The sequence below is a fragment of the Orcinus orca genome, chromosome 5 (assembly GCF_937001465.1).
Source record: "Orcinus orca chromosome 5, mOrcOrc1.1, whole genome shotgun sequence".
Lineage (NCBI taxonomy): Eukaryota > Metazoa > Chordata > Mammalia > Artiodactyla > Delphinidae > Orcinus > Orcinus orca.
Window position 1 is genome coordinate 89,879,127 of NC_064563.1, and position 16,152 is coordinate 89,895,278.

The 16,152-nt window shown below is 43.2% G+C and overlaps 1 protein-coding gene across 4 annotated transcripts in view; it reads right to left on the minus strand.

The window, feature by feature from the left end:
- Positions 1-16,152, minus strand: part of BOC (BOC cell adhesion associated, oncogene regulated) — a 263,978-nt gene that overhangs the window by 180,799 nt on the left and 67,027 nt on the right. For all 4 annotated transcript variants that reach the window (XR_007477587.1, XM_049710306.1, XM_049710305.1 and 1 more), the window contains exon 5: positions 5,573-5,674. The gene's annotated coding sequence lies outside the window, so the exon portion shown is untranslated. The remainder of the gene's footprint in view (positions 1-5,572; positions 5,675-16,152) is intronic.

A 16,152-nucleotide genomic window follows, 5' to 3' on the forward strand; every position in this document is an offset into this window, starting at 1 on the left:
TGGATTTTAATCCAGGCAGTCTGACACCAGAGCCCATGCTCTTACCCACTCTGCTGTAAAGGCTCCCATTCATAAAATGGGGATCCAAATCTGAGCTGATGGGTTTATCACAATGATTAAATGGAATAATATTTGTAAGGTGTCTATGTATAGTAGGCTCTCAATAAATATCTAAGATTAGAGTAGACATGTTAACCTTAGGAGATATTTAGGAGTGCTATATACATAGAACCCCCAAGCACTGTATGTTGGGAAATGGTGTATCCACTGTATCACACCACTGACTTCTCCATGCGTGTTATTTGTTGTTATTTGGGCACATCTCTCCCACACTCCTTTTCTTGACACTTAGTAGAGCATCTCAAGGAAAAGGCAAAAAATTTTAAATATCCTTCAGATTTGCTACATGATATCTTTTCGACATTGCACTGATATTTGCTTATTATTCCAATCCTAACACTAACAATAATGGTTCTTACTTATGGAGGACTTGTCAGTTACCAGGCACTGGGCTAAGGGATTTGCATAATTTCTCTCAGTGTATCCCAACAATAAACTTAGGAGTTAAGCATTATTAGTCCCATTTTTCAGATGAGGAAAGAGAGACACAGAAGAGTTAAGAAATTTGCCCAAGTTCACATGGGCAGTACGTGGTGAAAGCAGGATGCAAACCCAGCTCTGTCTGATTTTGAAAACTCCGCATTTGATCATCTCATTACTCTAGTCCCCCCCACCTCCCTTATCTCCACTGTGTGTGTGTGTGTGTGTGTGTGTGTGTGTGTGTGTGTGTGTGTGTAACTATATGGCTGGAGAGTGGCATGAAAGGTCACCCTGGAATCAGACTACTCCAAGAACCTAGTGGGAATTGTGCTTTTCCTACTTTCCTTTGAGGCTGAGGAGGCAGAATTCACTATGATGAGGTCAAAATTGCCCAGTGGCCTAGCATCTTAGGGTTTGGATCAGCACCTATCAAATCTACTACACACCACTGTGGCAGTCACTAGTACTATTTGCCAAATATTTCATTTTCCTCAATTCTGTCACAGAGGAGGATTAAACTTCTTGGATTCTTATGGTTGAATTGGGTATTGTGACTAGTTATATCGCCTTTGAATTCTGTGCAGAAGTGACATGTAACTCTTCCTGGCTGGGGCCTGGAGCCTGTTTCTGAGACTTTCCAGAGCGTTCTTTTATCTTTGGCACAATCACCAGTAACGCTCAAGATGGCAGCTGCTCCATCAGCTTGGGTTTCTAAGTGGCTACAAAAGCAAAGATCCCTGCTGACTCGTGATGCATATGTGACTTGAGTGAAAACTAAATCTTTGTTGTTTTAAGCCACTAAGATTTTGGAGTTGTTTGTTACTATAGCATAACCTAGTCTATCCTGACTGATACAACCACACAGCAAAGTGTGGATGATACAAAACAGTGCCTGGATGTCATTGTGGTTGTTGCCAACAGACTCTGCCCATGACTATCATCAGTGTGAGGAAAGAGAGGAAGACAGAGGGAGAGAGATAGAAAGAAAGTGGGCAGAGGGTGGAGGGAAAGAAAGGTGGGGGAGAGAGTGAGAGAGCAAGAGAGAGCACAGAACTTTTAGGAAGCTGTGCCTTTTACTTTGAAGAAACATCATCAAGGAACCATGAGGGCTGAGACTGACTTGCTCAGTATTTCCAGTGCTCACTAAGGTGACTGACACTAAATATCTGTCAAATTCATAATATCTTGGATTACCATTTTATGAACAATAGAATCTGTAGGGATGCCCGTTCTTGGAACATTTCACTCTGTTTTGGAACTTACTTTAGCTAAAATTAATACAACTCTCCTTGTCAGCTTTTTAAATGAAGCTAGTTTACTTCCTAGCTTTTTCTCATTCACTAGTCCATAGTTTCTAGCCCTGGGGGTCTCATGATACCAGGGTAGGTACATTTTAAAATTTTTACCATATCCCTGTGCTTTAAAAAGGAGTGTCGAAGCTCACTCACATTCAAATAAGAGTTTTCACTCTTTAACCTCTTTAAAGTAAGTAAATATATTGGCCCAAACTTGAGCTTACTCCGAAGATCCCTGTTCCTTTCATGGAGGGGTGCCCCTCTATGTGTGGGGACAGGTGGGGATGACTCATCCTGTGAAGCAGCGCCTCAGCCCTCAGGCGGGGAGAACAGTCAGACTCAGGCAGGGAGGAAAGAGCTGGAGGACAGGGAGAAGGAGGAAGAAGGGGAGCGCAGCTTCCAGGGCAGAAAACCAGCCTTGTGCTTGCAGGAAGGATTTCAAGGGTGGATGCCTCTCCAGGCAATTCCAAATGTTCCTTGTCCTTCTTGCCTGTTATTATCCCATAACTTATTCCAGGAACCACTTGCCAGAAAGCCAGCGTTCCTGCCTTCACTAGACTGTGAGTTCCTGGAGTGCACGCACCATGTCTTGTTCATCTTTTATGCATCCTACGCCCACACTCCGTGCCGTGAAGCTTGGAGGCTACTAGTAGATGTTTGCTAAGTGAGTGAGACTTCAGGAGCTGGGACCATCCTGAAAGCTACAACCAATAAACTGATCCAGAGAGAGGACAATTAAACTTCAGCCCCCTGGCCTGCTTGAGGGCCCAGGTCACACATACTCACTTGCAGCTGCTTTTTCATCTCTTATTTGATTCCTCTGCTGTACAAAAAGTTGCTGTTAAGGGACTCAGCCATCTCTCATCCCAATTCTTTCTGTGCTGTGTGGGAAGAATGCCTAGAGCCAGCTTCACTGAAGAGGTCAAGGCGAATGCCTAAGTCAGAGGAGGGATGGTAGAAGGACTACACGAACTCAGTGTCCATCTCTGGACACTGTGACTCAGGAGCTGTGACTCAGGAGCTGTCACTTGGGGAGAATTTGCTCCTACCAACAGATTACAGGACTAGAAGACATTGTAGGGCCTAGAGACCACAATAAGATGTGTTCTAAGACTTTGGAAATATAGTTCCCTGTAAGAGTGAAACTACTAAGATCCATACACAATGGATGTGATTAGCCACCTGGGGAAGTAAATCACAATATCATCCCTAAATATGTGAGCCAAAAGCTTGGGAATACCTAAGATACCAATCAAGGTGAACTAGGAGAAAAGTCAGGGAAGCAGGTAGTAGGACAGTACTCAGAACCCAACCAATTGAGTGCATGCTGTTTGAAGAACCCCTCTGAACAGAACACATCTCTCTGGGAAGTAGAGTGGGGAGAGGAAAATGACCAGCTTTAAGAGTCAAGAAAAAGCAAGTTTGCAGAGGCACTATCCTGGACAGAGGTTTTCCTGGCCCCTGACCTTGTGAGAGTGCCTAAAGCTTCTTCAAGGAGAGACGCTTCTGAAACTCAACTTACATCCTTCATTCTGAAGGAATGTTCTGATCAGGCCAAAGGGAATAACTAGTACTCTTATCAGTTGTATTTATCAGGGTTAATTAACAAATTGGCAACATGCGTGTGTGCATGCGTGCGCGCGCGCGCGCGCGCGCGCGCGTGTGTGTGTAATATCTGGATGCACACAGCCTTGGAGTTTCAGCTTTTGGGGGTGGGGAATGCTATTCTAATGATGTCAGGAGAGTCAGGATTCAGAACTTGAAAGGATGGTGATGAGTCTCTGAGGTCAAGGCCATCTGTGGACCTTCTCTGCATCCCTATGTGTCACAGGCTGAGCTGCCCATTTTCAGGTGCAGCAGAAGACACTTTTCAAAGACAATGGCCATCCCTTTGCTTCCTGGCATGACTGTACTTTTATCCAATGTTCTCAATTTTTTTTTTTTTTTTTTTTTGCAGTATGCAGGCCACTCACTGTTGTGGTCTCTCCCGTTGCGGAGCCTCCAGACACGCAGGCTCAGCGGCCATGGCTCACGGGCCCAGCCACTTCGCGGCATGTGGGATCTTCCCAGACCGGGGCACGAACCCGTGTCCCCTGCATCGGCAGGCGGACTCTCAACCACTGCGCCACCAGGGAAGCCCCCTCAAATTTTTTTGACTATGGCAAAAAGCCCCATGGCTCACTTACCCCATCATCTACCACATGAAGCTCCATCCCTCCCCACAAAAGACATACTTTAACCCTTTCAAGGCTCACAAGTCCCTTCCTGCCTGCTGTGAGCCTTAGATCACCCTTTGAGGGTCACTGTCTCAGACGCAAGCCACCTTCTATTGGAGTTTTACGGCAGAAGGGTATGTCCCTTTCTTGGTAGTCTGTTCGACTCTGCCAACATATACACTGTGCCCACCATGTGCCACTAGTGCAAAACACCTCTAATCCCTTCTAATAATAGATGCAACCAAAGCAGGAAGTAACTTTGTATATGGGGGCAGGGAGGTCAACTATAGGGCTCGCAGGTCTGCAGAGGCTAAGTCTTCACCTAGAAAGAGAGTTGAGTGGGAAGGTGAGACTTGTGATGATGAAGAGGCCTGGAGGTTTCTGGAAAATTTACACTCACACCACTGAGAGTGGGAGGAGAGCTCTTAGGAAGCAACAGGGCCACCAGAAGTTCTTTCTCCACAAAGAGCTTCAAAGTAGTTTTACAACTGCAACAGCTTCCTTTGTTTTGCTCACAAGCCTGGCTAAGAGTCTTGACTGCCTCTGTGATAGTGGAGAAGAGAGGTCTGAAGGGGCCAGACTCAACCTATGAGCAGACCCTCCATGAAGAGTTGGAGAGGAGTGCTGCTTGGAGGCTCTTTGGCCCCCAAAGTTCCCTGTTCTGGGGATATACCTGAAATTGTCCAATTATCAAGAAGTCAAACCTGGCCTGGAAACTATTGATGAAGTGGGGAAATGGGTTTGCTCCGAGAGATGCTACTCAGGGGAAACATCAAAGTGTAGGGCAAAGTGTAGGACATCTTGATGGAATGATAAGGGCCACCTAATTCACAGGTAAAAACAAACCACTAGTAGGGAGAGGAGCACAGAAAAGGAAAATGGCTGAACCCACGAGAAACATCTCCATGGTTTTTCCTACAATCAGTTGTGGCCACAGGTATCATATTTTAAAAAAAGAAACCACGTCTGTCACCTACTGGTTATAACTCAACAATAATTTTTAACCTCACACCCCTCACCTATTCCTTGTGGAAAAATAACTGAACACAATAAGCTAAATTCCTTGCTTGCAGAATTCTTTTCATTTTTATACTAGGCTTTCAGACAAAAATATTTGCCCCAAAGTTATTTAGCAAATATCTTAGTTGAAGACCCCACAAAAGACTGCTCCAGCTCCTTTTTAAAGACAATGCCTATAAGCTGAAATGCTACTTATACATACTAATGTATGCAAACTTAGACTTGCCTTCAGAAAGATGCAATTTATATAGCATAGGGCAGCAGAAGGTCAAATGAAGAAAAACATATGAGTACAAAACAAAACAAAAACAAGTGATTATTTAATTTTGTGAGTCATCCTAATAATATAATCTCCCAGATATTTTCAGCAGCTGACAAAGACAGGGTGTGGCATTTAGATTAGCATGGAGAGGGGTAGCATCACGTCCTTATTTCCCCAACCAGGAAAGATACTTGTTGTTGTGTGGCATGCTAATTGCCCATCCTCTTTCTGGGACTTACCTGTGGAAGGGTGATAGCAATCTGCCCATTCTCACCACCATCCATTCAAAGTCAAGGATCATGTCTGGTGAGGAGGCTGGCCCAGGTGACTGCAGCAGCATACTGTAGACATAATAGGCAGCCATAAGAAACACGACTTTAGCTTTCCCACTTATAAAATGGGACTATGCATAATCCCAACCTACTTCACTAGAAAGGTGTCGGAATATTTTTTAAAATGCCTAGCTAGAGGTTCTATGGAAAGGCACAAAGTATTGTAACCGCCATAATGTGTTAAGAAACGTAAATTACTTCAGGACCCTGAAAGGTTTCATGCAGAAGTCCATGCAACAGTTTCATTTCAAACCTCATCAAAGTGCTCCTTGGTTTTTAAGTGTAAAAAGGATCTTAATTTTATAAAATTAAATTACAAGTGCTCCTGCAACCTGGTCTAAAAGGTAGAGTTAAAATGAGGTTCTTATATCAGCTATCACCTAACTCCTCAGGTGCCGTGTCTTTGCCTCTTTGTCTTCCCCTTTCCTTCTGGAAACCTGTAGTCCCACCGTGTGTGTGTGTGTGTGTGTGTGTGTGTGTGTGCGCGCGCACGCACGCACGTGCGCCCGCCGCATGCGCACGTGCACTGGGGGAGCTGGTGGGCTCAGGTCTCAGGGAGAACACAGAAGCTGTGCCTGGATTGCCAAATACGGCTGTGATTTCCTTTGTTCCTACTGCTGGAGCCTCCTTGGCAGATTAAGTCCGAGGCTTCTCCCAGGTTTTGTTGGTCCATGAATGGAACCTCTTCAGTGCTCACTGGAGTGCGATACCATTGATACTTCTTCTGCCTGCTTCCCTTCCTCTCCCAGCCCAGCTGAGCTGATGGATTAATCCTGCTGTTTACTTGGAAGGCTCACAGGCAGAAATGCAAGCTGAGGTCGAAGACAGAGACTAGGGCTGGAAGGGACCATGGAGACCTTCTTTCTAGAGTCTAAACTCCTCGCTTTGCTTAATTGGACTTGATTGAGGCCCAGGGCAGAGCAGTTAGGGGCCTGGCCCAAGTTCCACAGCAGCGGGTTAGGTAGAGTCTTAATTTCCAAGGCTTTCCAGCCTTCTCACCACAGGCACTTGTCAGAGGGAAGCCTGAAAGAGCTCTGCTACTCTCACTATAGAACAATACACTGGATCCACACACAGAACAATAGCACCCTATCTACACACATCCTTCACATTCTTACAGCCAATTGAGGGATCTGGTGACTAAAATCATGAATCTTCGTTGGGAGAAATGAAGGGGGTCTAGAGTACTGTCTAATAAGAGTCAGAAAGCTGCCTTGTTTGCTAGTGATTTGTCTGTAATTTTTGTTTTCCTGCCATATCCCTCAGTCTCACATACACGCCCCACATCCTTGAGTCTGGAGATTATCTATCCCTGGAGTCCTTCTCAGAGACTGGCTTCTGACAATTTTCCTCTTTAGAAACAATACTTTACAGCATTATTACTTCCTGACACATTATATGTTTATTTGTTTGACTGTCTCCTGTCACTAAAACGTAAGCAATCCTTAGGGCAAGGACTTTGTTTTGTTCACAGATGTATCTCTCTCCAGCACCTGTAATGCTGTCTACATCATATTAAGCACTCAAAAAAAATTTTTGTGGAATGAATGAATAAAGGAATAAATGAAAACTACCTTCCTATGCACAACACTGGAGAAGAAAAACAAAGTGTCCCCTTGGCTAGTAGGGGAGGGAACAGACTTGCACCTTCTTCCTTTTTTTTTTTTTTTATAGATTTACTTATTTAATTTATTTATTTTTGGCTGCGTCGGGTCTTCGTTGCTGCATGCAGGCTTTCTCTAGTTGCGGCGAGTGGGGGCTACTCTTTGTTGCGGTGCGCGGGCTTCTCATTGTGGTGGCTTCTCTTGTGGAGTATGGGCTCTAGGTGCACGGGCTTCAGTAGCTGTGGCTCACGGGCTCTGTAGTTGTGGCTCGCGGGCTCTAGAGCACAGGCTCAGTAGTTGTGGTGCACGGGCTTAGTTGCTCCGTGGCATGTGGGATCTTCCCGGACCAGGGCTCGAACCAGGGTCCCCTACATTGGCAGGCGGATTCTTAACCACTGGGCCACCAGGGAAGCCTGCACCTTTCTTCTTGGCTCTCAGTCCCTCCCCAAATCCCCTTCCCCACCCCATGCCCCCAGAACTCCAAACACTGTCCCCTGGCTTCCTTTCCTTCTCAAAATAACCTGGTTCTGTTCCTTCAACACCGAATATAAATAACTGATAGCCATTTAAAAGTAACACCTTCCAGGGGACATTTTAGGAAAACTCTAAACCTTAAGCCAAAAGGATGAGTCCCTAATGGTAGAATTATAGGTATTGGCCAACAGATGGGAGATGGGGTAAGAGGTAATGGCCTTCATACAGCCTGTTATAATCCAGCATGTTCACAGCCTTGGGATGCTACTGGCCACTAAAATAGCATTCCTGAGAACCTTTGCCATTGATCGTGGAATGGTGGCCAGAGAGCAGCCAAATCTCATCAGTAAACAGACAGTGTCTGAAAGGATTTGAGAAAAATGGGTCATTTGTATGGTGAGGTTCCCAGTGTAAATGAGCAAAACCTTTAAAAATACAATTTGGCAATACATAGTGAGAGTCAACAAATATTTAAACCATTTAAGCCAGACATCTTACTCCTGTGAATTTTTTCTTAAAAAAAAAAAGACCAGGAATAAGAGAAAAACTTTATGTACAAAGAGTACATTGCCATGTTATTTCTAGTAGTTAAAATTTGGAAAGAACCTTAAATGATGAATAGTAATGAGAAAAAAAAACCACAATGTAAACTACACAACGAGAGATCTGAGTTACAGTCCACCTGATCTATTTCCTAGATCTTGGGTAAATTACTTCACATCTCCAAGCTTCAGTTTCCTCGTCTGTACAATTCCTTCTCTGTAATAACAGTGCCTAATTCATGGAGCTGTGAGGATTCAATGAGATCACTGCAGATAAAGTACTTAGCACAGGCACAGAGTTATCACTTTATTATTATCATTATTATTTCAATAGGTGGCATTATATCTTTGTGGAATGAATTAGTGAACCAAAATACCTAAATCTCCCAACATTCCAGATAAATGAATATTGTAGGAATCATGTTGAAGCCTGAGGCTCCATTATGAGTATACATCTTCTTACCGGTATGAGTTTGGGATTTGTTGATTCTACACAGGCAGGATTTCAGGGTATCTTTGCTCAGAGGTTGCCTCACATTTTCACCCCCAATTAACCAAAAATAACTTGGCTTTGAAGACCAGGGCAGATAATCCCTTTCAAATGTTTTGCCTGGGTACATTCTGTGGAGGGAGGAGAATTGTTGGTGGAATGGGGAAAGAAAGAGGTGAAAGGGGTCCAATTAAGGAGATAGTTTCCTTTCTGGCTTTTCAGCTGTTTCTGAGCTTGTCTTTAATCATGGACCCCCTCACAGAGCCTTTACCCCCTCCCCTTCTCCCCTTGTCTTGACCCCCAACTCAATCCTCAAATCTGATGTTATTACTGGCTTGTACAGATCTGGAATCCTTCAAAGAGCAGGGGATGCCTAACTGGGGAGACTCTGAGAGCCATAATTAATAACTGCTCTGGTCTTGGACCTTGAAAAATAATAATAATAAATGCATTGGCTCAGTCTGCACTGCCTTATTCTTTTTCCCACCCCCTCTTGATCCTTTATTTACCTACCACAGATTGGACTGCAAATCTGGGATTTTTCTCTTTTTAACTGTTCATGGGATAGTAATTTGATCTTCTTGGCTCCTTGTCTATTTGTTTTATTGTTGGAGAAGTGTGTGTGTGTGTGTGTGTGTGTGTGTGTGTGTGTGTCTTTGGGTGTGTTGGTGATTATGTTTACAGTGCAGGTTCTAGGGCTGCCCCATGGTGCTTATGAATCTATGTCCATGGACAAGTTGGGGTACACAATTCTTGGGTATAGCTTGTGATTATTAAGCTTTAAGTATCTGGTCACATTTGTATATCTGAGTATTTAGATATATTTGTATCAACTTTTATGTCAGCTGAAAAGAACAGCCTGCCAAAAAAAGCATGTTCCCTACTTAAGGATTTCTAGAATGATATAACTCCCCAAATGAATGAAAGAGGAGGTGGTGCTATGCAAGGATTGCAATTACACACCATACACTTTCTAGATTATTTAAGAAAGCAGGCAGGGCTGCATTATGGTTTTCGTGGGCCTTTTGTGTACCCTTTCCTCCACATAAAAGTATTAAAAATTATCCTTTATAACTTCTTTGAATATAATAAATTATATTAGTTTTTCTCTTCTGATTTTATGACAAATTAAAACATTTTCGTGGGTCATTAAAAGGACTGTGGGTTCCCTGTGATTGCTGTGCCTAGTGGGCATCAGCTGGGAGCTGGGAGCCAGCGGAGAGGAAGGACTGTGGTGAAGGGGGCCAAGGTCCTTCCCACAAAAGCTCCACCACTGTAGCCTTCCATTTCCAGTGTCTGAGAGCTTAGGGATTTCTCATATAAAATCTATGACATTTCTTGCTACCAGCAGTAAGGAAGTGCATTGTAGTGGTTCGTGCTGTCAATCAGACTTAGAGGTGGATTCCAGCTCTGCCACTTGCTAGCTCTGTGACCTTGGGCAATCATTTAACATCTCTGAGCCTCAGTTTCCTCATCTATGGTGTGTGGAAAATAATACATTCCTCATGGTGCTGTGAGAATTTAAGGAGGTGATGGGTGTAAAATGCCTTAGCCCAGCGTCTGGCACTTTGGGTAGGCATGCACTGTATAACAAATGTCATCATCTATTTCTCATTTCTGTTTGGGGGCTTTTGGGCAACATGAATTTAGTCACCTGGCTCCAAGTGCAATGAAATCGCAGGGTAGACATGCATCCAGGTGAGTAAGAGGCAAGTGCTCCTAGTGGAAAAACCTGCTTGATGCTGAGAGACACACTGACTGGTTCTCTATGTATCCAACAGGCAGGTCCCCAGGTGGTGTCTCAACTTTTCCTGCTGTACCTTACGCCCATCCCTTAGCTCCAGTGCACTATGTTCTGGTTCTATACAGCTCAAGGCACCTACTTTAGAGGCTCTGGCCTTCCCCGGAGCCTACCTAGCCCACTAGCAAGTTTCCATTCTTCAGACTCCTTTCCCTTGTTCCTTCACACTCTCAAATTAAGGTTTTCCATATGGCTCACTGCCTTCCCCAAATCTGTTTCTTGTTTCTTCCAACATTTCATTGCTCTAGTTCATCCCTCATCCCTCCCTCCACATATCCTAAAATTAAGTTATTTTTTTTAACTTAACCTATGCTGCACATGCCATGTCTCATTTAATCTTCCAAACAATACGACAAGGTGGTAGTTCAGTCCAGTTCAGGAAACTGAACCTCAGAGCAATTAAGTGACTTCCCCAAAATCAGCCTGAAAGGATTTGAATCTCTGTCCTTCTGGTGCCGAAGGCTTAGTATGCTTTTTCCATTAATTAGCTCCATAATCGTTTATCTGTAATTTCCACATCTGAAAAGGAGCTCTAAAAATCACAACATTTTTTTCTCAAAACTCTTTTGGCCAAAAACCTGACATGAATCGATGAGGCTGGTTATAATGTTCACTTATCTCAGTTAGTGAGTTCAATGAAGTCTGGACCTCCCCGGGAACTGCTTTTTCTGCTATAACATGCTATTACTTAAAGTTAAAAAAAAGCAGTTAAGTCCCAGACCTGAGTACTCCCCTACCAGCCTGAGTGGTGCAGGGCCCCACATGTCCTAGCAATGACCCTGCAGAGTAAGCGAAGACAAGCATGTTGGAACTCTGAACCCTAATCCTGCAGCTAAGCCAGAGCAATATTCCATGTGGGCTGATACTGAATTTCCCATCCAGGTCCCAGCAGAGCTGATGCAAACTGGCTAAGCGGCTCTTCCCAATAAGCAGATCTTGGGCCATAGCAAAGTAAAATAAATATCCCAACTTGCCTATCAAAGGGAGAAGACTGAATCCTGCTGCTGACAAAGGAGCCCACTGGGACAAGAGCAAAACAGCCAGCTAAGAGTCCTTTGTTTAGGATAACAAGATGTTTGAATTACACAGGAGCATCTCACTGAGTACCCCTCAGTAACAATTCCTACCCTGCCCTTTACAACCCTGGGATAGACAGCGGTGTACTGGGTATTCAAAATGGAACCATATGGGTTCAGGAGAGAGAGGAGACAGAAGAGATACCAGCTCAGAGGACGAGAGCCTAGGACCTGAGACCTCTCACCCTGGAATTTCCCTCTGTGGCCACTGGTGCACTTCATCTCTTTCTCCCTGAGAACAGGTAGCTGAAACTCAGCACCAAAGACAGCCTCTCCAGGTCTCTGAGATTTGAATACCTGACAAGAATGTGACATGGGAAGGGGCTGATAGGTTTAAACGTGGAGATTGCTGGTGGAAAGCGACTGCCCCATCTATGAGGCTCAAGAAGGGCTGGTCTTCCTGAGGGAGATGTCAGAAGCGAATCTTGGAGAGGCTAGTCTACAGGACATGCACTCACAGTCCTTTCAGGCAGTGGCTGGAAGCCAGAAGAGTCTGCAGGAGCTTATCCAGTATAGAGAAATAAGTGGGGAGTGAATATTTAGCCATGAAACCTCTCAGAGCGACCCCCAACTTCATATCAGTTCTCCAGCCCTTATTCGCGAAATGGCTGAGGAGAGACCTTTGGCTTCTCCCAGTTTGGGTAATGTCATTTCTGCATTTGGACTCTGGCTTAGAAATAATGTGATCCATCCCTCACCAGAACAGGGGAAATAAAACTTTTCAGACTGGAACAAAGCCTAATTTAACATACTCTTGGACTTTGCAAAAGTACACTGTGTACCTTGTCTTTTATTTCTGGGCATTGTCTCAGTCGAGGGTGCAGAGACTGGGAGAGGAGGTTCGTATGAAAGGGGATAGCATTGAGTGTGGGTGCCTGGTTATTCCTTAGGTGCTTTTGTCACTTAGATGAAAAGGTACAAAGAACAGCCTGTCATTTCCAACATCTTGAAGCCCACAGAGACACCTGGATGCTGTTAGAGGCAGAGGCAATTGCTGGTGATGGACAAAAGGGTGCTCAGAGTTGGAGAATTATAGATTTGGAAAGAACCCTGGACATCATCAAATATTGCTCCTTTAATTAAGGGATGAGAACACTGATGCCCAGAAAGGGTAAGGGACATACTTAACTGACTGAGGAAATGCAGAGTAAGAAACCACATGGTTCTTCTATGTGGCCATAGAGGCATCTTGGCATAGTCTAGGCTCCAGTACCCCAAGCTACATCTACTTCTTCTTGGTAAAAGGGAAGAGGATCCACTCATGCCAAGCTTCCTTTTCTCAAATGTAAAATGAGGAAGCTAGATAATGCCAAGTGTTGGCAGGGATGTGGGTTCAGAGGACCCTCATATGCTGCTGATGAAACATGGATACTGTAGCCATTCTGGAAAGCAATCTGGCTCTACTTGGCCGAATAAATATTTACAAACCCAATGACCCGCCAATTTTAGCCCTAGACATACTATTCCAGTGAAATGCTTACAATATGCCATAGGGAACAGACACAAGGATGCTTATTCTAGTACTGTCTGTGGTGTCAGGAAGCTGGATAGACAAAGTACAATGGAGGACCACCCTGAAGTGCTGGGCAGCAATTAGAAGCAACAGAAGAGATGAACACATGGCAACATGCACGGTCTTAAACTGGTATTCCAAGGGGGAAAATGTAAGAAGTAGGATGTGATATATAAATTATCATACTAAGTGAAGTGAGCCAGACAGAGAAAGACAAATATCATATGATATCACTTATATGTGGAATCTAAAAGAAATGTTACAAATGAACTTATATACAAAACAGAAATAGACCCACAGACATAGAAAACAAACTTATGGTTACCAAAGGGGAAAGGGAGGAGGGATAAATTAGGAGTTTGGGATTAACATATACACACTATTATATATAAAATAGATAACCAACAAGGACCTACTGTATTGCACAGGGGACTATACTCAATATTTTGTAATAACCTATAAGGAAAAAGAATCTGAAAAAGCACATATATTTGTATGTGTATATATATAATTGAATTACTTTGCTGTACACCTGAAACTAACACATTGTAAATCAACTATTTCAATAAATAAATAAGTTTCACTGAATCTAAATATCATTTACTGTATTAGGCACCACTATTTTGTGCTTTGACTAAGAAAGTAAAAACTCTTTTACTTTCAGTCAAATGACCTACCGTTGATTGCAAGGTGCATCCTTATGTCAGAGATTAAAATGTGAAAAAAATGTTTTGGAATCCATTATGTAAATAAAAATACATGCACACAGGGTAATATCTATTGCAAGAGTGCCTTTATTAAAGACATATTAAGCATGTTGCCTATGGGGTGTGGTGGTTAAAGGGGAGCAGCTGTGGGGATAGAGGGAGGAACAAACAAACGTAAGAGCTCTGTACAAACTGAAATGACAAAGTGGTTACCTCTGAGCAATTGTGAATAAAAAGTGAGAAGTTTATGATAACACCAGCTTCATTAGCTTGTGGTGAGAATTACTGAAATAACCCAGACACAGTCCACAGCATGACGTAGGGTTTACAAGTTGTTTCTACTTTCCCTTCATCTTCAGATTTGAAGATGCTACCCAGGACAGGAGTGGAAGGGAAAGGGTAAATGTCCTGAGTGACACTTACTTCCTTAAAATGTGAGTAAACTTGAGTTTGCCTCACATTCAGGCTCCAACACACTGTCAATAAATGTGGAAAACAGCATGTAATCTTCTGCTTTTCTGACATCAGAAGTCCACTTGATTATTTATAGAAGGATTTAAAAGCACAGTGATAGAGATGATGATGACAGTGATGATGAATAAAAGCCAGTGTTTCAAGAATGCTTAATTTCCTGAAGTTCTTTGAATGATTTTCCAATTTCTCTGGGGGAGCAATACAAAATCAACTTAATATGCAAATAATATCCAAACGAAGACTTTGCTGGGGGCCACCAGGAAATGGGTTAACTTCCTGGGAAGACGCTCATACATTCCTGAATTAATAACATGTTCAACCTGAAAACATGAAGCAATTTCTTGAAGGAGCATTAAAGAAAGGGAACAACAATGTTTAAGGTACTCTGGGAAAGAAGCGCAAGGAACAGTGAGGGGCAATAAGAAGTACAACAGTCCCCCCTGATCTGTGCTTTCGCTTCCCGCAGTTTCAGTTATCCATGATCAACCGTGGTCCAAAAATATGAAATGGAAAATTCCAGAAGTAAACCATTCATAAGTTTTAAGTTGCATGCCGTTCTGGGAAGCATGATGAAATCTTGTGCCGTACCACCAGGATCCCCAACCATCAACATCATCATGGTGTGAAGACCCAGGATCACCCAAAGCAGATGACCCTTCTTCCGAGCTATCCTCAGAAGGTCAGTGGTAGCCTAACACTATGTCACAATGCCTACGTCATTCGCCTCACTTCATCTCATCACATGGGTATTTTAAAATCTCATGTCATTAAAAGAAGAAGGGGGAGTACAAAACAGTAAGATATTTTGAGAGAGAAAGAGAGACCACATTCATATAACTTTTATTACAGTATATTGTTATAATTGTTCTATTTTATTATTATTGTCAGTAATCTGTTACTGTGCCTAATTTATAAATTAAACTTTATCATAGGTATGTATATATAGGAAAAAACATGGTAAATATATGGTTCAGTACTAAATGTAGTTTCATGCATCCACTGGGGGGTCTTGGAATGTATCCCCTGAGAATAAGGGGGAAGTACTGTATACAATTTGTGGCTATCATTCTGTCTTCTCTTGAGATTCCAAAGAGGGGTATAAAGTACTCTTGGTAAGTCAATTAGATCACTAATGAATATGCTGAGGAACTGTCCTCTCCCAAAGTTAGCAAAGGCTCCTAAGCTTGAGGGAAAACAAATTATCTTGATCTTTAAAAATTAGGCAGTGACAAAGTAAGCATTTTAATAAAAGAGGACAAGATAAGCCACACTGCAAGCTTGCTGACACTGGAGACTGCAAAAGCAACCATGCTGGCCACTGTGAGAAGGGCTGCTGACATCAGTGCCATTTTTTTTAGAGCAAAGAACACTACTCTGGATTTTCTGCACTAATGGAGGTTTAATATAAATGGTTGCCACCCACAGTGTCTAGAAAACCACACTATTAAGAGGTACACGAGAGAGGGGTTGAGTGTGGGATCTAGGCCTCTGCCCCTTACAAGAGGACAGGCACTGGGGAAAGAAGCTAGAGCATCTCTGGGTTCCTGGACATCTTTCTTTCTCTTCCTTTGCCTTTCTCTTGAATTTCAGCTGCACGGCTGTTTCCCTCTGTGCAAGCATTCTCTAGGGTTTCAATGACCCTCTGTGCAAGCATTCTCTAGGGTTTCAATGAACTCAAGAGTTTTATGGTTTACTACCTGGGGCGCAGTAGATAAGAATCTCTCTCTTCATCTCCTACAGTCACAAAGTTTGTTAGAAAAGACAAAGAAGGAGCTGTTCCCCTTAAATTTCTAGACCAAAGGCTTT